The sequence below is a fragment of the Macaca fascicularis genome, chromosome 5, assembly GCF_037993035.2.
Source record: "Macaca fascicularis isolate 582-1 chromosome 5, T2T-MFA8v1.1".
NCBI classification, from domain to species: Eukaryota; Metazoa; Chordata; class Mammalia; order Primates; family Cercopithecidae; genus Macaca; species Macaca fascicularis.
In genome coordinates, this window is record NC_088379.1 from 140,941,751 (window position 1) to 140,969,004 (window position 27,254).

The 27,254-nt window shown below is 32.8% G+C and overlaps 1 long non-coding RNA gene across 1 annotated transcript in view; it reads right to left on the reverse strand.

The window, feature by feature from the left end:
• Positions 1-13,420, reverse strand: part of LOC102129215 (uncharacterized) — a 52,942-nt gene extending 39,522 nt beyond the window's left edge. Inside the window, exon 1 of the long non-coding RNA XR_277400.3 lies at positions 13,362-13,420. This is a non-coding gene — a long non-coding RNA (uncharacterized lncRNA). The remainder of the gene's footprint in view (positions 1-13,361) is intronic.
• Between the last annotated feature and the right edge of the window lie 13,834 nt (positions 13,421-27,254).

Here is a 27,254-nt window from a genome sequence, read left to right on the forward strand (position 1 = left end):
GAAACTACCATCAGAGTGAACAGGCAACCTACAGAATGGGAGAAAATTTTTGCAATCTACTCATCTGTCAAAGGGCTGATATTCAGAATCTACAAAGAACTCAAACAAATTTATAAGAATAAAACAAACAACCCCATCAAAAAGTGGGCAAAGGATATGAACAGACATTTCTCAAAAGAAGACATTCGTACAGCCAACAGACACATGAAAAAATGCTCATCATCACTGGCCATCAGACAAATGCAAATCAAAACCACAATGAGATACCATCTCACACCAGTTAGAAAGGCGATCCTTAAAAAGTCAGGAAACAACAGATGCTGGAGAGGATGTGGAGAAATAGGAACACTTTTACACTGTTGGTGGGATTGTAAACTAGTTCAACCATTATGGAAAACAGTATGGCGATTCCTCAAGGATCTAGAACTAGATGTACCATATGACCCAGCCATCCCATTACTGGGTATATACCCAAAGGATTGTAAATCATGCTGCTATAAAGACACATGCACACTTGTGTTTATTGCGACACTATTCACAATAGCAAAGACTTGGAATCAACCCAAATGTCCATCAGAGACAGACTGGATTAAGAAAATGTTGTGGCCGGGCGCGGTGGCTCACGCCTGTAATCCCAGCACTTTGGGAGGCCGAGGCAGGCAGTTCACAAGGTCAGGAGATCGAGACCATCCTGGCTAACACTGTGAAACCCCGTCTCTACTAAAAATGCAAAAAATTAGCCGGGCGAGGTGGCGGGCGCCTGTAGTCCCAGCTACTCGGGAGGCTGAGGCAGGAGAATGGTGTGAACCCGGGAGGCGGAGCTTGCAGTGAGCCGAGATCGCGCCACTGCACTCCAGCCTGGGCGACTAAGCGAGACTCTGTCTCAAAAAAAAAAAAAAAAAAAAGAAAATGTTGCACATATACACCATGGCATACTATGCAGCCATAAAAAAGGATGAGTTTGTGTCCTTTGTAGGGACATGGATGCAGCTGGAAACCATCATTCTCAGTACACTATCGTAAAAACAGAAAACCAAACACCGCATGTTCTCACTCATAGGTGGGAACTGAACAATGAGATCACTTGGACTCGGGAAGGGGGACATCACACACTGGGGCCTATCATGGGGAGGGGGGAGGGGGGAGGGATTGCACTGGGAGTTATACCTGATGTAAAGGACGAGTTGATGGGTGCTGACAAGTTGATAGGTGCAGCACGCCAACATGGCACATGTATACATATGTAACAAACCTGCACGTTATGCACATGTACCCTAGAACTTAAAGTATAATATTAAAAAATAATAATAATAAAATAAAAAATAAAAAATAAATAAAAAATAAAAAATAAAAGACCATAAGGGACAAAAAAAAAAAAGAAAGAAAGAAAGAAAGAAAACTACACATGCAGAAACATAAAATTTTAATGAAACTTATGTCTATAAATTAACATAGTTAAGTATTTGGGAGGTATAGCTTTCTAAATGTATATTTATATATTTATACCCATTCATTTACCATTTATCCTTCTCTCAATTTGTTTATCTATCTGTTTATCCTTTTATATACTTACCTGTCATGTTAGCTGTTTTCCTGCATTATAATTGCTTAAACAAAAAATCATGGAAGACATTCATTGGCTCTCCTGTCATTATTTACTATTTGTTTAAATGTTTATTCTTTCAATAATGAGTTATGAAGAAGAGAAGTTAAAAAAAGGTACTGCAAATAGAAAGCACACATTTAGCTATTTTTAAATGAAATTTTGTGACAAATGATAGATTCACATTAGAGTAAATCATTCAGTGAACAGAATATTTATCTTAAATTATACCATTATTTTTCATATTTATGGCTATGGGTAGCAAAATTGTTTTGGTCTGAATCATCATAAAGTGATTTACCTTATGCCATCTTTGTCACAGGCCCTAAGGACTAATAATATCTTTTAAATAAGCAAGAGCTACGATAATTCTGAAAAGCAATATACAATGTTTTTCTTGAACCAGATAGAGTAGAAGTTAAACTCTACATGGGTTTTTGCCCAAGTTTGTCATTTATATAAATTAAATTTTAGCTCTTCTACTATTATTACGATAAATTTGTCTCTAAGGAAGCACATTTTAAAATCCCACACAAGCCATTGAAATAAGATACATTAAATCTGTACTTTATAATTCATGTATGTAGTAATATTGTCAACAAACCTACTGTGTTTAACGAAGACACATAGCTAACTCTATCATAAACCTACGTAGTCATGAAATAACTACCACCCATTTGGTCAGTTATGAGTCTTGTTTAGAACATAAATGTAAAGAACAGGTACATTTACCAAATAAAAATAAAATCTCTGCTTTGGATCAAGTGAAGGTGAATTAATCTAAGATTCTAATTCAATCCAATGGTTAATATGCAACACAATTTCTACCTCATCTCTCTCCAAACATATTGTATTTTTATATGTGAATAGTTAATGAAATTCCACAGTCTCATTATTAAAGAAACTTGGAAAAATTATTGCATTTTAAATGCACTGTGAAATACAATCACATTTAACCTTCATTTAAAACTGTAAATATACAATTTCCTGTTAATATAGAATAGAAGAACTCTGAAAAATTAATCAAAACATTCTGACTTAATTTCTTAGGGCATCAACACAAATTAACATAAAATATTTGCTCAATAATTCTGTAAGGCAAATAATAGCAAAGCTCTTAGTAGAAATAAGCAGAAAAGAATGAGAAACAGTAGCATATAATTTTAGGACACACTGTATTACAAGAGTGATGTGAAAGTTCATAATTGATTAATTGACACTGTACCATAGACCGAATCTGTTAAGCTCTTATTTATTCTGTTACTATACTCTGGTATATAAGCTGGAATATTTAAACACTTTTTCGATTTTAGAGGAAAATAGTGGCTAGCTAACAATCAATTACACATTTTGTTTTGCATTATATGTTTTGACCGGGGATGTGGTCTTTGACAACATATGTTTGAGGTCCCCATGGCAGAGTTCCTGTGGTATTTCCCTGCATGCTGTTTGTCAGTCCAAGTAATCCATTAAAACAGTTGATTTCTTCTTTGCTTAACAGCAACAAAGAAGACATTTTTAAAGATTAATTTTATAATGTCATGAAAAATATTTGTAAAATATACTATTTGAAATATCAATACAATTACTTAGAGATTAATGCACTTGTCATTGAAACAGCTTAGAATTTTTTGATTAATTTTCCAATACTCTAAAAAGATATAGAGATATTTTCTTTGTAGCATGTCCAATGTTTTCAAACAGTTATTGGATTACTTTAGAACACTATTTGTTAATGTTAAGAAAAGAGAAACATTTTGATTAGATATGTTGAAGTTTGTTTGGAAAGACAAGTGATGAGACAATAATTTCATTTTATTGTTACTCTTTCTTTTGAAATGTTTTGAATTTATAAAAGCATAACAAAATAATGCAGATGTTTTTCATGAAATTAAGCATTCTTTACTGCTGCTTTGTGAGGTTGAGGTGTAACGAATCTATTATTTTCTTTGAATAAACATATATAGGCCAGGCCTGGTGGCTCACACCTGTCATGCTAGCACTTTGGGAGGCTGAGGTGGGCGGATCACGTGGTCAGGAGTTTGAGACCAGCCTGACCAATATGATGAAACTCCGTCTCTACTACAAATACAAAAATTAGCCGGGCATGGTGGCATGCGCCTGTAATCCCAGCTAGGAGAACTAGCAAATATGGACTCTACAAATAATGAGGATTGACAATATAATATTAGAATATCATAAAAAATGGAGGTTTTTCTTCCTTTGAAAGCAGAGTACAATGAGGGAGTTCATGAATTCCCAGGAAAAGTGCAGCTGTTATTTAAAAAGGGTAAATCAGGGCATCCTGGAGAAAACAAAATTTCAGTAAAGGTCTGGAGCAGGTAAGGAGGGTAGGTATTTGTTTTCTGGTGTGTAACATTCCAAACAAAATGAGTAAAAATAGCCAATGTGCGAAGCTTGAAGCATTCCTGAAATATTAGCCCAAGAGCAAGGAAGTCATAGTGCCTGGAAGGTCAGAAAGAGAGAGGAGGAGAGAGAGAGAGAGAGAGAGAGAGAGAGAGAGAGAGAGAGAGGGAGAAAGTTGCAGAGAAGGTCAGAGAAGTAATATGAAGAATCAGTTCCTGTGGGTTTTTTGGGCCCCACTAAAGATCTCTGCTTATATGTTAAATACAACAAGAAGTCATTGCACAAGGACTGACTTACATTTTAAATCAAACTCTCTGGGTGTTCTGTGGTGAAAAAACAAAGGGAGAAGGGAGGGATGAGGGTCAAAGGAAAAAAGCAAGAAAACCTGTATACATTAGGCATTCTTTGTGGTGTGTGGAAAATAGCTGCAATAGATCAGATTCATAGTCATATTCATATCTGTGGAAGTGTTGAGAACTAGTAATGCTCCAAATACAGTTTTAAAGTATTTAATGTAGGACATGAGAAAAGAAATTAAAAAGAATAGGAAAAGAAGAGGAACCAGTTAAGGTGACTGAGAAGGACTAAAAGTAAGGTAGAAAAAAATTGAGGAGAGAGTGGTGTTTAGTACCCAAAAGAAGTAGTGGATCAAGATTGAGCACGTTAAGCTTTGTCAAAGGCTACTAATAAATAAATTATATTGAGAAGGGAGCAATTTGACACTTGATTTGACAGCCTAGAAATTATTGTAGTCTTTATGGGAACTCTAGGAGGGAAATCTTGATTGAATTGGATTTAAGAGAGAATGGAAAGTGAGAATTTGAAGATGGTTAGCCTAAACTATTTCTTAAGAGATTTGCAAAAAATGGAAACAGCTTTGGTATATAGTGATTCAAGAAAAAAAAAGTGTTTAAAAAATTGTAAGACAGGAAAATAACATTATGTTTTTATGATGATGAAAAATCATTTTTTTTTTTATGTGGGGAAGAGCCAAAGTGTACATTCTCAGGCCATGTACATAAATAGTCAAAAGATGAAAGAAGAGAAGGTAAGCTGAAATAAAAGAAATTATTGAATTTAGGCAGAATCGTGATAGCATTACATCTATAGTAACATCAAAAACACAGTCAGTATTTGCAAATACTGGCAAGTAAGGAAAATGTGCTTGTGAGAATATGTAGATACTTTTTAAAAAAACTTTTAAGTTCAAAGGTACAAGCACAGGTTTCTTACATAGGTAAACGTGTGTCATGGGATTTTGTTGTACAGATCAGTTCATCACCCAGGTATTAGGCCTAGTACTCATTCGTTGTTTTTCCTGAAGCTCTTTCTCTTCCCACCCTCCACCCATCAAAAGGCCCCAGTGTGTATGGTACCCCTCTATGAGTCCATTTGTTCTCACCATTTACTTATTTTTCTGTTCTGTGTTATTTTGCCAAGGATAATGACCTCCAGATCCATCCATGTCCCTGTGTCCCTGCCAAAAAACAAAAACAAAACAAAAATTCATTTTTCTTGATGGATGCATAGTTTTCCATGGTCTTCTTTTGAGAAGTACCTGTTTCCTTCTTTTACCCACATTTTAATGGGGTTGTTTGTTTTTTTCTTGTTTGTCTAAGTTCCTCATAGATGCTGGATATTAGACATTTGTTGGATGCCTATTTTGTGAAAAATTATCTCATCAGTAGATTATCTGTTTACTATTTTAGTAGTTTCTTTTGCTGTGCAGAATCTTTTTTAGTTAAATTAGAATCTCAATTGTCCATTTTTGCTTTTGCTGAAATTGCTTTTGGCATCCTTGTCATAAAATCTTTGCTCATGGCTATGCTCTGAATGGAATTGCCTAGGTTGTCTTCCAGGGTTTTTATAGTTTTGGGTTTTCCATTTAAGTCTTTAATCCATATTGAGTTAAATTTTGTATATGGTGTAAGGAAGTCATTCAGTTTCCATCTTCTGCATATGGTAAAACAGTTATCCCAGCACCATTTATTAAATAGGGAATTGTTTTCCAATGGCTTGTTTTTGTCAGGTTTGTCAAAGATCAGATGGTTGTAGGTGTGTGGTCTTATTTCTGAGTTCTCTATTCTGTTCCCTTGGTCTATGTGTCTGTTCTTGTACTTGTACCATGCTGTTTTGGTTACTGTAGTCTTGTAGTATAGTTTGAAGTCAGGTAATGTGATGCCTCCAGCTGTATTATTTTTGCTTAGGATTTCTTTGGCTATTTGGACACTTTCTTGATTCCACATGAATTTTAAAATAGTTTTTCTACTTATGTGAAGAATGTCAATGATAGTTTAATGGGAGTAGTATTGAATCTATGAATTGCTTTGGGCTTTACAGTCATTTTGTTGATATTGATTCTTTATTTTTCATAAGTATGCAATGTTTTTCCATTTGTTTGTGTCATTTCTGATTCCTTTGAGGAGTTGTTTGTAGCTCTCCTTGTAGAGATCTTTCACCTTCCTGGTTAAATGTATTCCTAGGTATTTTGTTTCTTTCTATGGAAATTTGAATGAGAGTTTATTTGTGATATGACTCTTGGCTTGACTATTGTTGGTGTATAGGAATGCTAGCAACTTTTGCACATTGATTTTTTATCCTAAGACATTGCTGAAGTTGCTTATCAGATTAAGAAGCTTTTTGGCTGAGATGATGGGCTTTTCTTGATATAGGTTTATGTCATCTGCAAACAGGGATAGTTTGGCTTCTTTTCTTCCTATTCAAATGCCTGTTTTTCTTTTGCCTCATTGCTGTGGCCACAACTTCCAATATTATGTTGAATAGGATTGTTGAGACAGGGCATTCTTGTCTAGTGCCAGTTTTCAAGGAGAATGCTTCCAGCTTTTGCTCATTCAGTATCATATTGGCTGTGGGTTTATCAGATATGTCTCTTAATATTTTGAGTTATGTTCCTTCAATACCTGGTTTACTGAGAGTTTTTAGCATGAAGGGATTTGAATTTTATCAAAAGCCTTTAGTGCATCTATTCAGATCATCATGTGACTTTTGTTTTTAGTTCCATTTATGTGATGAATCACAATTATTGATTTGCAAATATTGAACCAACTTTGCTTCCTGGAGATGAAGCCTACTTGATCGTGGTGGATAAGCTTTTTGATGTGCTGCTGGATTCAGTTTGCCAGTAGTTTGTTGAGGACTTTTGCATCAATGTTCATCAAGGATATTGGCCTAAAGTTTTGTTTGTTGTATCTCTGCCAGTTTTTAGTATCAGGATGATGTTGGCTTCATATAATTAGTTAGGGATGAATCTCTCCTTTTCACATTTTTGGATTCGTTTCTGGAAGAATTGTACCAACTCTTCTTTGTGCATCTGGTAAAAGTCAGCCATGAATCTGTCTGGTCCTGTCATTTTCTAATTGGTAGGCTATTTATTACTGCCTCAACTTCATAACTCTTTATTAGTCTGTTCAGGTATTGAATTTCTTCCTGGTTCAGTCTTGGGAGGGTGTATGTGTCCAGGAATGTATCTATTTCTTCTAGATTTTCTAGTTTATGTGCATAGAGTTGTTTATAATATCCTCTGATAGTTGTTTGTATTTCTGTGGGATTGTGGTAATATCCCCCTTATGGTTTCTGATTGTGCTTATATGAATCTTGTCTCTTTTCTTCTTTATTAGTCTAGATAGTGGTCTATCTATTTTATTATTTTTTTTTCAAAACAAAACGCCACCTGAATTTGTTGACCTTTTGAATGTTTTTTCATATATCCATCTCCTTGAGTTTAGCTCTGATTTTGGTTATTTATTGTCTTCTGCTAGCTTTGGGATGTGTTTGCTCTTGATTTTCTAGTTATTTTTGTTGTGATGTTAGGTTGTTAAATTGAGATCTTTCTAACTTTTTGATGTGGGTGTTTAGTGCTACAAATTTTCATCTTAATACTGGATTAACTGTCTCAGGGATTCTGGTATGTTATATCTTTGTCTTCATTAGTTTCAAAAAACTTCTTGATTTTTGCCTCAATTTTATTATTTTCCTAAAAGTCATTCAGAAGCAGGTTATTCAATTTCCATGTAATTGCATGGTTTTGAGTTAATTTCTTAGTCTTGAGTTTTAATTTGATTATGCCGAGGTTTGGGAGACTGTTATTTCAGTTATTTTGCATTTGCTGAGGAGTGTTTTACTTCTGATTATTTGATTGATTTTAGAGTAAGTGCCATATGACAATGAAAAGAATGTGCATTCTATTGCTTTGGGGTGAAGAGTTCTGCAGATAGCTATAAGGTTCATTTGATCCAGTACTGAATACAGGTCCTGAATATCTTTGTTAATTTTCTGTGTTGGTGAACGATCTAATATTGTCTGTGGGTTAAAATCTCCCACTATTATTGTGTGGCAGTCTGTCTCTTTGAAGGTCTCTAAAAACTTGTTTTATTAATCTGGTTGCTCCTGTGTTGAGTGCATATATATTTAGGATAGTCAGCTCTTCTTGTTGAATTGAACCTCTTTAAAGCCCTTTTTTGTCTTATTTGATCTTCGTTAGTTTAAAGTCTGTTATGTCAGAAACTAGGGTTGCAACCTTTGCTTTTTTCTGCTTTTCATTTGCATGCTAGATTTTCCTCCATCACTTTATTTTGAAGCTATGTATGTCATTGCAAAGGTGAGATGGAGCTCTTGAAGACAGCATACCAATGGGTTTTGGTTCTTTATCCAGGTTGCCACTCTGTGAATTTTTACTGGGGCATTTAACTCATTTACATTTAAGGTTAGTATTGATATGTGTAGATTTAATCTTCTCATCATGTTAACTAGTTATATTGCAGACTTATTTATGTCATTGCTTTATAATGTTACTGGTTTGTGTATTTTAGTGTATTTTTGTAGTGACTGGTAATCATCTTTCCTTTCCATATTTAGTGCTTTCTTCAGACGCTCTGGTGATAACAAATTATCTCAGTATTTACTTCTCTGAAAAGAATCTCTGAATCATTTTGGACATTGTTTTCCTGAATTAAATTGTAACCAATAGATATAATTATGTGTTTTTTTTTTCTAGTCACTTTTGTTCATAAATTTGCATGTGTGGAATAAGTGACGTGTTTAATTTGAGTTTTAGTTTTGCTAATAAGTAAGACAAAACACAGATGATCAAGGGTCAGTGTTATATTTATTAAATATTAAGAATCCAAAACTTCATGGTGATCTTATCCAGGATATCATTTCTTTACATTTGCCTGACACACACACACATAAACTTTCTGCTTACCAGGGAGGTTTTATCACCTTATTGAAAGATTCAGTGATGCGGTAGCTTTCCAAATGATGGTCTACCTTATATGTCTCAATGTGCCCCTAGTTGATATTAATTTATTCTACACATTGCCAACAGATTAATCTTTATGATACCCTATTTCACAAATAATATATTTTGTAATTAAAAAACCATGCATGTCTCCTTTGTGAGAAATCACAAAATAACGTAAAAGCTTTGTTTATTACTCTTAACCTTAGAGAAAACCAATTAACCTCCTTTTTGCATTTTTTCTGACAATGTTGTGGAAATTATTATATTTCAGTGACAGAAAATATTTTAATACTCTTTAAGTAGTGATAACTGTTAGTTAACAATCATAAAATATTTATTTTATATTGCCCAACTAAACTATTTTAACCATTTTATGGTTTAATATTTTTGAAAATATTTGTAATTTTTTGTAGTTAAATCCCTTTATTAGATTCCATTTTTATTTCCGAAAGATCCACATAAACTATTGATGAGAAATAGATGTATTTCTCTAGTAATGACTCATGCCTAAGCTCGAAATTTATATATTTTACTTGGTTTTACTTCCTGCTTGATTTTTCACTTGGATATTGAATAGGAAATTCAAGCATAATGTCTCCAAATATCTTGTTTCAACTCTACCATGTCCCTGTCACAACCTACTCCCCATGTCTTTTGTATTGCAGTAAAGTGTACCATTATTCACCTAGATGTTCATTCTCAAACATGATGTTTGATTTTACTCTGTCTACCTCACCAATACATCATCAAATACTGTCTGTTCTACTTTCATACAGCCTCAACAATACAATCTCCCATTTCACAGAGTTCTACTCAATTCCTTGTCTGGAGTTATGCTTTTAAATATCAAACCCTCTTACAGCTTCTCATCTCCTTTACAAAGAGGTTTAAGCTCCTACAATGCCCTGTACAAACTGTCTTCTCATGACCTTTCCAAATTAATCTCTCATTTATCTTCCCATTATCACACACTTCATGTTAGATAGGCTTGCTACTTTTCACTCCTTAAGCATGTTAAGCCAGTTCTGCCTTACCTAGGAACTTTACTCTTACATTTTTTTCACCAGACAAATGTTTCCCTCAGATCTTATCACAGTGTCACATCAGTATTTTTCAAGTGGTCCTTCCTGAGAGATGTCATTAGTAACTTTCCTCTGTAAAATAGTCATCAACCTTGTGAGCCTCTCTCACTTCCTTCTGCCTTTTGTCCCTTCCTTTTTTTCTAATCCACACTTAACCAAAAGATCTCATATTTCTATCTAGATGTACAGATTTATTATCTCATCTTCAATTTAACACCCCCCCCACACACACACACACTTTATTGTAATTACTTCTATTCATTTCTAGCCTCTCCATTTCATAACTTTATGACTATGGGAAGATCTGTTTTCTTGTTCACTATTCTATCATCAGTGCCTAAATAGAATTCTTCTTAATATGATAACTGTTTAATAAATATTGTTTGAAAGAAAGAAGAAAATATGAAGTGAGAGAAGAATGGAAGGGAAAAAAGAAGAAAGGCATTGCGAAATCTGAATCCCAAGGTATGATAATTTTTTAAATGCCACGTAATTTTAATATCCTTCTTTGACAAAGCTGGAACAACAAAAAAGATGCCTTCTTTGCTCAGTTGTCATAGGAAGTGTTATGCAAAAGGGAGTATCATAGTAAGGAAAATGCCATTCAGTGAGGCATCTGGAAATTTGTATGAGCATTTTGTTGTCACATGTGGATGGCATTGAATGTATGTGGATGAGGACTGTTAGATATTCTGCACTGTGCAAAAATAGACCTTTGTCATGTACATATTTTGAATGATCTGATATGTATTTATATATGATAAAACCTAGAACTAATATTTTGTATATAAATAAAATGTTTCTGGAACCACATTTTGCATGCATATACTTTTCTAACAATATTAAAACTGTATAGATACAGAAAATATTTTTTTATTTGGGGGCATGTAATAAAAAACTGTTCAGTATTTCCCCAAACTTGTATCAGCAAAGGCAATGCCACTCTTGATATTCACCTACCACTATCAGTGGCAATTGTCTGTCTAATATGATGCAAAGGCTTGTGTCTGCTCCCAAAGGTGTGATTATTAAAGGACATATTATTTTTTAACTTAAATTTGCTTTTATGTTTCCTAATACAGTTAGGGCATTATATTATTTTTTTGTAGCTGCCTATGAAGTTGGGTTACAGTTCCTCTGTTTATCATTGCATGATAACAAATTCACTACAATATATGAGAAGTTGGTTTGAAATGATTGAGAATGAATGGTCTAACATTTAGCTTGTTCATATATGTATTTTATATATGCATTTTATTCCTATTTTCATCAGCAACATCTAATATCACTACTACTTTGCATAGTGAAATATGATAATAACAACTAACTGCTGTCTTTTTCTAAGGGTCTTCTGCTAATCACTTTATGTTTATTATTCCATTAATCCTCTCAAAACCTGTATAAGGTATTGAAGAAAGTGAAGTTCAAAGAAATGATGTCTTATGCAAATATCACAAAGCTAGTAATCATGAGATATGACTTGATCTCTTGTCGGTGTCCTTCTTTTCAGACATGGACTTTGTATTTTTATGCTCCATAGCACATTCTAAAAGGTATTATGCACAGTTATTCCAAAAAAAAAAATCACTCAAATTTCCTTTAATGGATAAAAGCAGGAGCATGGGCAATGTTACGACTCAGACTCAGACAACACCTCAAAGCCATTATAAGTGGAGACTTCTTCATGTTCCAGTTCTTGGAGATATTTGGTTTGGGTCACCTGTTTTCTCTGCTGGCATACCCATGAGTGCCTCTATGGCAGTTGTTCCTACCATGGTTTCACCAGAGAGTAAGTCCTGTGTCATATGCTTCATACAGAAGATGTTCACAACATATGTAATATTTTTGATAATAGTAAACCCCAGTCAAGAAAGAAAACTCTGTTAAACTTCATATTGCTTACTTAATGTGAACTATTTCAATCTGTATGCAAAATTCAAATAATTCAGTAAACGAGTCATTCTTTAAATTAAGCCATCAATTAAAATCATTTTTCAATGGAAAGGAATCCTAGTTTGAATTAAACATGTGACATAATGTCAAGACAATGTTTAAATTCTTTGAATAAAAGAATTAAAACTCACACTGAATTTGGAATTTGATTTTCAAAACTGATTTAAAACAACTATTATCTACTTGTAGCTAAGCATTTTAAATGGTTTCAAATATTATTTTAAAAATCAGACTAGGTATCTAAATTATAAATTTAAAATTATTATGTTCAAAATATCAATGAAAAGAAACTAATTTTGTATTAGTTAGATAGTTGCTAACATTTACAAAATAAACAACTGCATTTCTTCAGGTAAAACAGGAAAATTCAATCCCTAATTTTTATCAATCTTTTGATTTGAAAATGTGACAGTAATTGTAAATCTTGTTGACATGATTTCCCCATGTTCTGGCAAATATTTGAGCTTATATTTAAACAGCCAACACTCATTACCTGTTACTCTGGTTTCCTTTTCATTTTGGGGAATATGTTCTTTTTCTTGTGTGGCAGGATCATCCTAACTAATAGGTTTATATTACCAAGTATGAAGAAGGTGACTACATAGACAATGCTAATAGCATGTCATCATTTTTATAGTTACATATTCTGTGAAAAGCAATTTTTTAAAGGTAAGAATTCTTAAGTAAGTATTATAGGATTAGTAGTAACAGGAAAAGATTGTGTCTGTCATGGCTTAAGCTGAGCAAGGGAACCCATCTCTGCTTTCTTTTTATATTTGTTTAGCTTTAGCAGTAACAAGGCACTATTTGTCTAACAGATCCTCACTAGGTAAGAGCCTACATCCAGCCTATGATATCAGCATTTTCACTTTAAAATTCATTTGATTAATAACTTAGTATCCCTGATGTTGTCTGATATATCTTAGCTCAGTGACTAATATTTATTTTGAAATGCAGGGCACAATAAATCCGAAAAAAAAGTTAAGTCCATTTATTTTCTATTAAAGCTATTCAAAAGAATAGTTCTAATTGAATGATGACAATAGGATTGAGGGAACAAAAGAAAGATAAAAGATTCTATAATCCTTCTGACCAGGTTTGGCTGCAGATGACCTCTTGTTCTTTCTCTGATTTCTCATTGTTGCACAAGAGCCTGTACAGAACAGAACAAGAATTCTTTAGCCTCTGTCGTGCAGCATTAATAATGCCTCTTATCTCTTATAACATTGACCTATAAATAAATGGGAGTTAAAGACTATACAGCACAAGATCAAAAGTATATTTTATGTAATGACAGTCTAACCATCAGATACATTAAAATATTGAATATATACAAATCCTAGGTCAGTAAACAATTTCTGGTATGGAATAATAATAAAACTCTCAATATGTGAGATATGAGTGGAAATTATTGATTAGGCTCAATTAAAAATTAGTCTTCAAGGTACAGTTTTCTAAGATTTATATTAAATGACCCTCTTTACTTCTTGTACAATGGCTTGTCTTGAAGTTTATTTTATCTGATATTAATATAGCAACACTAGCTTGCTTATGTTTAATATTTGCATGGGATATATTTTAATATTTTACTTGTGAGTCATTCATGTTCTTACATTTGAAGTGCATCTATTGAAAGATATAATTTTACATGATTTATCATTTTTTGTTTTTAGAGTTTGGGCTGGCAATTTGGAACAATCTGTACATTTTAATTGAATTGTAAATTCAATTTATATTTGATGTAATGTAGTTGTATTTATAATTTTCCATCCATATCTATTGATTCTTTTTTTATTTTCCCATTTGTCTTTCGTATTTTTATTCTTTTTCTTGAATTGCTCAACTTTTTTTTAAATATTCCACTTAAATTCCATTAATGGACTTTCTGCCATATCATTCTGTATCTATTGTATGGTTGCTGTTGGGATTATTTTATGTTTGTTTATCTCAGTATAGCGTTAATATTTTAACACTTTATGCAAAATGTACAAATTTTATAATATTCATATTTAATTTGCCTCAAATTTGTTGTACCATGGACATACATTTTGCATCTACATGTGTTATAAACATAACTATACAATGTTACGTTTTTGTATTAAATTATAACTTGTATATTAAGGCAATTAAGAGAAGAATAAAAAAGTAAGTCTTTTGCATTTATTCAAAGTATTTATCTAGTCTCAGCCTCTATCTTGGTCAGCTCCATTTGGAGTCTGAAAATTTCTCATAGCAGCTTTTGTGGTGCAGATCTTTGATGATAAATTGTTTTAGCTTTCATTTTCTGAAAAGATTTTTAATTCACCTTGCTTTATCAAGACAGTTTGACTGGATATAGAATTTTTGTTTTTTGTCTTCCATGTGTTTCCTTGTTCACTTTTCCTATAAGCACCTTAAAGATATTGGCCCATTCATTGTGTGCTCTCATTGATATTTTCTGATTCTAGGGAATTCCACCATTATTTGTTTCATTTTTATTTTACTCTGACTGCTTTCAAGATTTATATTTAGTTGTCAGCAATTTAATTACAATACGTCTAGGTGTGATTCTCTTTGCATTTGGCCTGCTAAAAAGGGTTCCTGCACATCTCGAGTCTGTGAATTTGTATTTTTCTTCTTCTTTGGGACATCTTTGCCATTACTTCCTCAAATACACATGCACGCACATGCGCATACACACACATACACACATATATTCCCCTCTCACATTCTGTCTATCCTAAGAATCTAATTAGCATATTCTGGACCCACTGGGTACAGGCATCAAATTTACTTATTTTTCAATCTGTTTTGCTGCCTGTTTTGTTGCCTGTACTTCATATTTTACAGTTTTTATTGATTGATTGATTTTTAGAAACAAAGTTTTGCTCTGTCTCCCAAGCTCGAGTGCAGCAACATAATCATAGTTCACTGCAGCTTCTGACCCCTGGGCCCAAGTGGTTCTCCAGCCTCAGCCTCTCAAGTAGCTAGAACTATCAGTATGCACCAACACAGCCAGCTAATTTCTTTAAATTTTTGTAGAGATTAAGGTCTCACAATGCTGCCCAGACTCATCTCAAGTTCCTGGGCTCAAGAGATCCTCTCTCCTCCTGTCCAAAGCGCTGCTATTACAGGTGTGAGCCACTTCACCCGATTGTATACATTCTATTGCTTTGTCTACTAGGTCGTTGAATCTTTCTTTGCCATCTTTAATCTTTTGTTAGTTACATTCAATAAATTTTTACTTTAACTTCTTAGAATTTTCATTTTGTTTTTGTAGTAGCTCTGTTTTTAGTTTTACTTATTAAGATTTGCTTTTCTTAAAGTATTTGCACATATTTCAAACAACTGGTTTAAAATTCCTGCCTGCTAATTTCTATCTCTGGTTTATCTTGGATTATTTACTTATTAATTTTCCTTCAGTCATATTTTCCTAGTCCATCACATATTTAGTCATTTTTATGTATTACTAGACACTTCAGATGGTATACTGTTCAGGCTTTCATCCCAGATTAGTCAAGACTTTGAGAAAAGGTTATACCTAGGTATGGATATCTTTCATTAATTGTTTGAACTAATATGTTAAAAATAAGGTTGATTAGACTTTAAAATATGGTTTTCAAGAAATTCTGTTACAAGAATTTCATGAAATTTTTTCTTTAAATACAGAAAATGCTTATATACATGTAAGTATACATGCATATATTTACACATTTATAACCTTTATAGTAATTAATATTTTATAGCTTTATGTTCAATGTTGATCATGGTAACAACACTTGAATAAAATCAATCCCTGAAATGTAATTCTTTCTTATTTTTGTATAAAATTACTTATAAGTGTGCTGGGAAAACTGGATATCCATGTGTAGAAGAATAAGATTATATACCCACCTATCATCCTATACAAAAATCAACTTAAAGGAGATGAAATACACAAATGTAAGACTCAAGGGAGTTGAACAATGAGAACACATAAACACAGAGAGGGGAATATCACACACCAGGGCCTGTCAGGGGTGAGGAGTAGGGGAGGGATAGCATTAGGAGAAATACCTAATGTAGATGACAGGTTGATGGGTGCAGTAAGCCACTGTCGCACATGTATACCAACAAATTTGAACGTTCTGCACATGTACCCCATAACTTAAAGTATAATTTTAAAAAATTAGAATAAAACATATGGGACTTTTTCAGGCATTCATATAGGAAAAGATTTTATAAGACTACAAAAGCACAGGCAACAAAAGCAAAAAAAAGAAAAAAAATAGGACTTTATATCAAACTCAAAAGCTTCTGTATAAAAAAGAAACAACAGAGTGAGAAGACAGTTTAGAGAATGGGAGAAATATTTACAAACTATTCATTCAACAGGTGTTTAATATTCACAATATCCAATGAACTCAAACATCTCAACACACACAAAAAAAATCTGATTAAAAAATGGACAAGTTACCTAAACAGACAATTATCAAAAGAAGAAAACAAAAGTATTGTGGGCATTATCCAAAAGACAATAATATAAAATACTGGAGAGGATGCAGCTAAAAGGGAACTCTTAAATACTATTGTTTTGAATGTAAACTAGTACAGCCACTATGGAAAACAGTATGAAGATTCCTCAAAAAACTAAAAAAAGAATGATCATATGAGCCAGCAATTCCAACTACTGGGCATTTATCCAAATGAAAAATAAGATCAGTATGTTGAACATCTGCATCACCATGTTCACTGCAGCACTATTCACCGTAGTGAATTAACCTATAGTTGTCCAAAAACAGATAAATTGATGAGGAGAATGTGATATATACACAATATCATATTGCATGATATACACAATGGAATACTATTTGGCCATAAAAGATTAAAAGGATGAATATCTATCATTCATAACAACATGGATGTAACTGGAGGGCACTATGTGAGTGAAATAAGCCAGGAACAAAAAGTTAAACACTGCATATTCTCACTCCTATGTGGAAGCTAAAAACGTTGGTCTCACAGAAATTAAAAAGTAGAACAGAGGAAGGGTGTGGGAAGGGAAGAATAGGGAGAGATTTATTAAGGGGTATATAATTTTAGCTAGATGGAGGGAAATTTTCTAGTGTTCTATACTACTTTAGGATGACTATAGTTGACAATGTTTGATACAGTTTCAGATAACTAGAAGGAAGATGTTCACAAGACAAAGAAATGATAAATGCTGGAGATGCTGGCTCTGCTAATTACCCTGATAATAGCCTACATCAGTAATTGCTGTTAGTAGTCTAGTCACTATACATTTAGTAATATAAAATTACTAATAGTAATTAGTTCTTCAACTAAAATCAAAACGTATACTCCATTAGTATGAACAATTATTACACATCAATTAAAAAATTTTAAATGCCACAGTATTTACTCTTCCTATAGTCTAAGATGAAAGCATAATATTTTCTTCTACCTATAATTAGATATTAGTATTTATTCTCATAAAACCTGGTAAGCTTCCTGGGAAAGTCCCATTTAGACCTCCAAACTATAGAACCTTGAACACATTTCTGCAACCATGGTAATGCGAAGCGGTGGTCCCTTCACATTTATGATATTCATTAGGATGTGTATGATTGGTGCAGATCATCTTTAAAGAAGAAATAAAGTGTTGTGGAGTTTCACTTGTTAATAAACATTATAAGCTCCTTTTTCATACGAGATCTCTTTCCTATTTTTCTTCACGTTTCCTTAAATAATGTGTTTTCCCTTCTGCTGCTAATTTATGTTTACAAAAGTTAATCTACTTTCTTTTTTTTTTTCTTTTTGTTTTTTTACCTCTAAAATAAGCGTGAAATTATTTTGAGTTCCTCTAAAGGTTGTTTGTTATGAGATAGAGTAAGGCAAAATCTAAAGAGATGAAAAAAGACAGAGTAATGAGATGTGAAATCCAAACCACTGAAAAGACCTGAAAGTAAAAGATTCACTGTCACCTTTTGTTCTGCTGGCTCCTATGTGTACAGAAGTAGCTACCCACAGGTAATCCAGAAAACATGGTTGAAACTAATTCACTTTTATATTTTAAAAGTATTTACAATGTTCATTTTTGTTATGTTCTGGCTTAAGATAAAGAAAATAATTTTTAAAAATAAAATTTCAAGGTACCCAGAGAAGATATACTGTATTTTAAAATCCACAGAAGCAAGATATTTCAGATTTTTTAAAAAAGTAAAGAAAGCTGTGTAACAATAACAAACACAAATAAATAATCACAAACATTAAATCATAATAATGGTAATGAAGATAATTAGTAATCAGATTGATGTAAGCAGGTATTTTATGAAAGAAATTCCCCATCAAATTATTGATGAATAAGACAATAAAAAGCTGAAAAGTTAGGCAAATCACCAATTTCTGAAGGAAATTTACCAGCTCATGAAATTAAAACAAACTAACCAACCAGAGCCAATTAATAAAGTCTATTAAGATTTGCTTCTGGCAGATGATTTCAATGATCTTTATAAACTCATGATACATATGTAGTGTTTCTTACTCCCCAAATATGGAACAACTTCTAATGCTCTGATTCCTACATCCAGACATCATTCTTAGTTCTATGCAGTTGAATTTATAAGCTTTTTTTGAGAAGTCTATTAGATATTAATATTTATTTTATTATTTTTTCTTTTAAAAACTTTGCATCTATGGCATTAGACTCTTCATATGCTATGATAAAGTTGAGCAAATGAGAATTTGAAAATTGAATTTTGTTTGGTGTGAATTTATTTCTCATCTTGGTTATTTAAAGTATAAAATAATAAAAATTTATTTTATATATACTTTTCTAAAGTAAACTATCATCTTAAACAATATAGAATAACAGATAACTATAAATGGATAATGCCAAATATAGACAAATATTTCCCAAACTACTGCATAAACTCATTCTCAATATTCATCTGAAAATTGACATTAACTTTTGCATTTCGGCCACTACTAATCTTTACACTCATTTCTGGAAATCCCTCTCATATGCTCTTTATTTCCTCTGTGGTTTGATAAGAACATAGTGAATGGAGAGCACAATTGGACTCCGTGAGAATACGGTTGAATCATAAATCTCTCTATAGCAGAATCCATTTAAAAACATATAAATTAGTATTTGGTTTAGGGCGTGTTCAATGTATTATGTGAACTATGTCCCTAAGAATTAATTAATTGTAGTAATGCTTTCTTGGAAAACCAAATGCTACAAATAAATATTGTAAATCAGAATGAGTGCCAATATTAGAATGGTATATATAGTAACTATTATATATAATTTAGCTTAGGTAATACAAAGTATATATGGTAATATATTGCAAATAATCAAAATATGCTTAGCTCCCCTTATTATTATTCTCCACTATGTTTTAGAGTATTTTAAATTCATATTCTAAGAAAAAAAAATCTGTTTTTCTTACATCAGAAGTTTTATGAAAATTATAAATTGTAGAATATATTATATTAGGATTTTTAACCAACTTCCTTATATTACATACAAGTGCTCTTTACTATGTCTTGGCCTGAATTATTTTATATTTTGTATCTGTAGTCTGTGGGATGATTTTTACTTACATAAATGCTTTTAAAATTATATTTTAATCTGACCTTTGATGCCTTTTTGTTGTTGTTACTGAGACGGAGTCTCACTCTGTCACCCAGGCTGGAGTGCAGTACTTCCATCTCAGCTCACTGCAAGCTCCGCCTCCGGGTTCACTCCATTCTCCTGCCTCAGCCTCTCCAGCAGCTGGGACTACAGGCACCCGCCGCCATGCCTGGCTAATTTTTTTGTATTTTTAGTAGAGATGGAGTTTCACAGTGTTAGCCAGGCTGATCTCGATCTCCTGAGCTCGTGATCCACCCGCCTCGGCTTCCCGAAGTCCTGGGATTACAGGCATGAGCCACCGCGCCCGGCCGATGTATTTTTAAAGAAAGCATGACAAATATAATTTGATTTTTTTCTTCAAATTATTGATGCAAGTCTAAGAACAATCAAAGAACGGGGTTAATAAAATTACTACAATGATTTTTAAATAGTTATTTGAAATATCATGCATTGAACGTTTAAAAACATAATTAAAAAATTGAGTTGAGTATTTTTGCTGATGCTTTTTAGAATAATAATATATAATGGACTATTTTTCATTTATTCATTTATAAATTAAGAGTACAAAATTTAGTAGGAATTTGTTGAAAATATTTTATATGGAAAGCTTTGAGAGAGATAATTTGTGGAGGCTGAAAACTACTTTAGTCACAATACTAATTCAACATAAGTAAAATTAACAATTATATTTAAAATATAACAGTTGTTTAAGAAACTCACAATTATAACTTATTGTGCCTTAGCAGTTGCTGGTGTAAGTAATGAATTCTTTGTCAACTAAAACACATCTAGTAACATCTACTGATGAAAAGCTGCAATATTAAAGATTCAATATAACTAAACTCTGTCACTTAAAAAATTTTAAAACATCTAAAATTTATTAATATCTTCTTCCTTCCAAACAGTTATGAGATCGTCAACTTTTATCAGTATTTTAGTGACATTTTGGTACTTATATTTCATAATTTGTCATAGTTACTATTACTGTTTCCAGTCAGCACTTGTTTATTATATAATCAGAATGGAGTTTCAGTAGTAACCGTTACATAATTTGAATATAAATAATCTTTTGAAAAAGTCTACGATTTCAATAAGTTGGGTTTCATAAAAGTGATACTAAAAATCTAATTCTTTACAATTATTTTCTGTCTTGGTAATCTAAACTAAAGTATCCGTAGTTAACATAGTACCAAGCATGGTAACATATGTACTAAGAATATTTTCTTGGGCTTTAACTTACATATGTGTGAATTCTAGAATTTAGTTACAGGCCAGGGTGACTGACTCTGTCTTAAATCAGACTGCTAACATTTACAGTCACAGACACAAGATAAAAAATACAACTAGCACTAACTGGAACACTTCCAATAATGGCCTTATTGAAGAGGATTTATGACTGTGGTGCTAAAGCCCTCTTCAGAAGTCCTGTTCTGGGGTGTTGTGTGCTAACAGTGAAAATATTCATTGTGTATTATATATGCTGTGTGTACTTGCACACACACTGTGTGTGTGTAAATATATAGTATATGTACCTAGGAAAATATAAGAAAGACAATACAGATTTCACTCAGACCCACCATACCCTAGTCCATATATTTTAAAACTTGAATTTGTCCATTGTAAATTTTCTCTTTTTGAATTAGTTAGCTCTTTCATTATCATTAATGTCTAAATAGAAACAGGTAGGTGAACTGTTCTTATGAACCATTCCTTATTTGCATAATTTTTCCTGAATTAATTTAAATCTCCAATTTATTTATTTATTTATTTTTTTATTGAGTTATTAGTCAATGTTCGTTGCAACTCAGTCAAAGTCTTCTAAATATAGTTCTCTCTTGCTTGGCCTCCACATCCACTTTGAACTCTGCCAACCCTATTTTAGACTCAGGACACTGACATATGTGGGCTGTATCAACAGGACTTCAAGGCCCTCTGACTTCTAGTTGAGTTCCACCAATGATTAGCCCCAGTAGGAAATCTAAAGGGTGAAGGAGAGATAGGTCAGGAAAATTATCTTCAGGCTCCCTCTTACTAAGATCACAACAGTTGGCTGTGTTCTTTTACTGAAGATAACTAATCCTCAAAGCTATATTTTTTTCTTGTTCCTATAACCTCACCTTCCTTTTATTGTTAAAAAAATTCAGCTAGTGCAGGAATCTGCACTAACACTTGAGTTTTCTTACACCTCATTCAAACCTTCATAATTTATTCTTACACAAATAAAGCCTCTTCAAATTATCTTAACTGAAATGTGCTATGTGTCTCTATTTGGGTTGTAGATTGATACATTTTCAGTCATAGAATACATACTTTATATAGTATGTCCATGAGGACACATCAGTGTGCTTGAAATCTAAGACAGTATTAATGGTGATCTAATAAGTTTGTTAAAACCGACAGATGATAATGTGTTAACACCTACTGCAATACAGTTATTTATTTTTCAGGAGAATTCACAGGGCAAAGCACAGAATACTGTGAAAATAATTTGAACATATTACTAATAGACAAATTTTTTTTTCAAATGATTACTTAAAAACTAATTATATATTATGGAATAATTTATCAAATGTTAGAAGAGCATCTTCTGTGGTCAAGATTTCTATTTAAGCCCATATAAATGCATTTAAAAATCAGTATAAAAAATTAAGTACTTTTATTAATTACTGTGTTCCTTATGTTCAAAGAAATAATGAGGTTGTACTACTTCAAAATTTTTGTTTAATTGCTTTTTAAATAATAAGATTAGATTTAGATGTTATCTCAAATGATAGATCAGCATGAAAAGAATTTTAAAAAATAAGTGTTTAATTTGCATTTCTCTGATGGCCAGTGATGATGAGCATTTTTTCATGTGTCTGTTGGCTGTATGAATGTCTTCTTTTGAGAAATGTCTGTTCATATCCTTTGCCCACTTTTTGATGGGGTTGTTTGTTTTTTTCTTGTAAATTTGTTTGAGTTCTTTGTAGGTTCTGGATATTAGCCCTTTGTCAGATGAGTAGATTGCAAAAGTTTTCTCCCATTCTGTAGGTTGCCTGTTCACTCTGATGGTAGTTTCTTTTGCTGTGCAGAAGCTCTTTAGTTTAATGAGATCCCATTTGTCAATTTTGGCTTTTGCACAAGTATACATATGTAACAAACCTGCACGTTATGCACATGTACCCTACAACTTAAAGTATAATAATAATAAATAAATTAAAAAATAATAATAATAAAAAAATAAAACCACAATGAGATATCAAAAAAAAAAAAAAAGAAATCAAGAAGTTAGGAGGGTGGGGCCAGGAAACTGTTTAAGAAGAAATGTACAAAATCAAAATCACCTGTTCTCACTTAATAAAGAAAATCAGTTTTTCTCTTTAAAAAAAAAATAAGTGTTTAAAATACATTTTATTTCATCGTCATGAAATATGTCACAGTCATAATAAAATTTAATTAATAACACCTGGATGGAAACCTGAATTAAATACAAAAATACTAGCTATTTCAGTTGAAATTTGAGTATGTTATTTCCTTTACTTTTCATTTTGTTATGTTTTCTAAATTGGGACCTAAGTACTAATTTATCAATTTCCCTCTCCAGTTCCACATTATTAATCACTCAGTGTGTGGAGTGTAGGTTTACAGGATCTGAGCATTTGGCTCAATTGGTAGGTGTATTTCTCTAATGAAGCCATAGATCTATGCCCAGTCCCAATAGAAGCCACTTTGTTTCACATGGGAACAGTAACTACATAATGCATCTTTAAACGCAATACTTACTGGAAAAAATCAAATTATTCATATGCAAGCTTACTTTCATATTTTTGCTTGAGGAAATAGTCTCTACTTCAGTATTAAATAAAATAATAATAATATTAATACTGCTACTACTGATAAAGCATTTTAGCTTACCATTTCCTGAATACAGCACTTCATCTTAAGCTCCCTCAAGTAGAAGATGCTCATTTTCCATATCTCACAAAATTGGGAGTCAGGAGATTATATAGGAACCTCCATGATCCCTGCTGCTATGATTCTATTTCCAAATTATAAGTTCTTCACTTTTATGTGAAATCATCTGTGAATTAGAGGCTCTTAGCATTGTGTTATATATGATATTCTTTTCAATTTTTAACAGTGAATTTTGAAACATTCAATTTATACAAAAAATTTAAAAACATTAAAAAGAACGTGTATACAAGTTTTACTTGTATCCTATGTATTTTACCAAACTTCCGTTCAATTTCTATGTATTTTCTGTCTCACACACACATACACCCATTCGAAGGTAAATTCTAAGTGAGTTGCTCCTTTACCTGTGAATGACTTTGTATATAATTGTGTGTGTGTTTCTTAAAAGGACATTCTTTCAAATAAGCACAGTTTAAACACAGATATCACAAAATCAAATTGATAAGGTACTATTTATATAATGCATAGATTATTTTTAAATTTTATCAATATGTCCCACTGGCGCTCTTTTTTTTTTTTTTTTTTTTTTTTTTGGTCTAGTCTAGAATTCAATTCAAGTTGTCATCATTTGTCATTCTTTTAAGGCCTCTTTAAGGTGATACAATTTTTCAATCTTTGTTTTTTCATGACCTTGATATTTTTACTGACATCTCCTTAACTCTTTCTCATTCATTAAATTACTGAGCACTGGCCTTACATTTGCCTTTTCCACGCTGACATCGAGCTGGGTAACTTAAACAGAATCTGACATTATCTCGAATACTATTCACCTTCTCCTTATTTCAGCTCTCCCCTAGCACGGCTACATCATAGCCTTAGTCAACACCCAGAAGTTTCCTCACATCTAAAATGTTAATGCTGGGATTTCTTTCCTGTGTGACAACATTCTTGCTATTCAGAGTGATTATCAACTGCTTCTCCCAAAACTCGAATCTCTCTTGTCTTTCTCATTGGATTCCTCCTGTCTTCATTTTTCTCTTTGTTCAGTGAATATTTTACAGTATATCAGTCTGCCTAAAGCTTTTCAACACTTTAAGTGTCTTTACTTAATTCATTTCAGTGTCCTCAGGTGACAAAATGCCTATTTCAGATTATTCAAATATTGAGCAAAGTCTTGCCTCTATCATTAAAGCAGACAGAATTATGACTCGAAGAATTTATGATCTCAAAGACCAATTAGATAGTTAATACTCCCAGTCAATTGTTTCTATTTTTCTTTCCAAGGAAATTGAAATTGACCCTATGGGCAACCAAACGTGAAGCACAGCAATCAAAAAACTCTCTCCTCTTCCTATGCATAGCACTCCTGTTTTTGAATTATCACTACTTCCTTACCAGTGACAAACCTCACCAAGCTTTAATATTCCAGCCTCCGGATAAAGATTATTGAAGTATCCAATCACCAAATTAACATCACTTCAAATTCAGAAAATGGCCCATCTTTTGAATTACTTCTTTAATATTATAAAGTCCCTCCCAACTGCTCCATATTAAAATGGTCCTGGCTGTTCCCTGGGGTGTGTTTCATCTTATAACAAACTAAATAAACCTAACTTGGTTTCAATAAAATTTGTCCTGGATTTACTCATAAGATGCTCTCCCTTTTCCCAAAGGAAATACAGTAATTATCTGTGTTCAGATAATAATTTTCTGTCCTCAGATAATAATTTTACCTGGCTGTGTTATAGGGAATGGGTTGCAAGGGAGTTAAATTAAGATAAGAAACATGGTTCAGGCTGGGCGTGGTGGCTCACACAGGTAATCCCAATACTTTGGGAGGCCGAGGCAGGCGGATCACCTGAGGTCAGGAGTTTGAGACCGGTCTGACCAATATGGTGAAATCCTGTCTCTCTACTAAGAATACAAAAATTAGCTGGGTGTGGTGGTGGGTGCCTGTAGTCCCAGCTACTTGGGGGGCTGAGACAGAAGAATTGCTTGAACCTGGGAGGCAGAGATTGCAGTGAGCCAAGATCGCGCCACTGCACTCCAGCCTGGGTGACAGAGCGAGACTCCATCTCAAAAGAAAAAAAAAAAAAGAAAAGAAAAAGAAAAACAGTTTTCATTTTCAGGCCGGAGAAGACAACAGTCAGGGTTAGGCACTAGGGTGGAGTTTCAGAGAAGTAGACAGAATTCAAGGAAATTAAGGAGACACAGCCATGAACTTAAAAGTCAATCACTATACCCCTTCACTCCTGCTGCAAAGATTCATAGGTTTAAGATAGCTTAGAAGAGAGAGGAGACAAAGTGAATGGGAGTTCCCTTTAAAGATACTGACTTGGACATTTTGTTAACTGAGTAGAGATTCTTCTTGTGGCTGAAAGTGATGCTATTTTACACAAAAATTAAAAGGCCAGTTGGAGATTTCTTTCTACAATGGGGAAGAAGAAATGATCCATAGAGTATTCAGAAAGAGAATGAGAAAGAAAATATAAAGTTTTTTTTTTTTCTAAGCTGTACCACATTGAATTCAGCTCATTCAGTAGGTTATTTATGCATGCCATTTTATTATTTCTAATTTTCCATTTCATTATTTCTGATTTTCCATTTTAAGTATTATCTACTGCCTCTTCACTGTGTAACATGATCTATGCTGGGGCAATAAAAAGGCATTATTTTATCTCTCCATCCCCATCCACACACATAGACAACTGAAATAGTCACACATTTACAAAGACTTTCTTGATGTGTTTCTGATTTTCATTGGAAAAATATCTAAAAATTATTTCAAGACTTGGATAATAAAGTATTCTTCCAGAATGCATACAGGGGTTTACATCTTTCAGTCAGTCAACTGGGCAACTATTAGTCCATGACCATTTTAAATAAATTCATGACTTGATGTTTTTAGTTTTATTTGTTTTTGTTTTATTTTGTTTTGCATAGTGCAGATAATATGAATTTGTGCTGCAAATCCACATGAGGGCATGTTTGTGATGATAACTTTGCATGGATAATTATTTTAATTTCTTGACAGTGTGATAGCATTTTCACTGCAGTCAGCTAAGGTTGTGAGGTCGAATTTGTTTGCTTCCGGAAGGGATGAAACTGTGAGATCCCTGCTATAAAGGATTTGTCTCCTATTTAACTCTCCCTTTGGTTTTGGGCTTTGCCTTTTATTCCCAGCAACCTAAAAAGGAAACTAAAGCCAAACCAGGTTCTGTAAATGACCCCAAAGCAAATAATCTCTGGTTCTCTGCTTATCTCTGTGGGTTCTAGTTTTCTCTAAGACTTTAGCTGAGTAAATAACTATCATGCAAAGTTTTTAATGTCTTTACTGAGAAATATATATATTTCTTCTTAAAGTAATTTAACTTGCTCTTTTTACCCTAGTATATCTGGCTAAGTTTTTTTTTTAATTTTTTATTATTTATGTATTTATTTATTTATTTTTTAATGCATGAAGACATACCTAGACAGCTATGCAGTAGAAAGAAC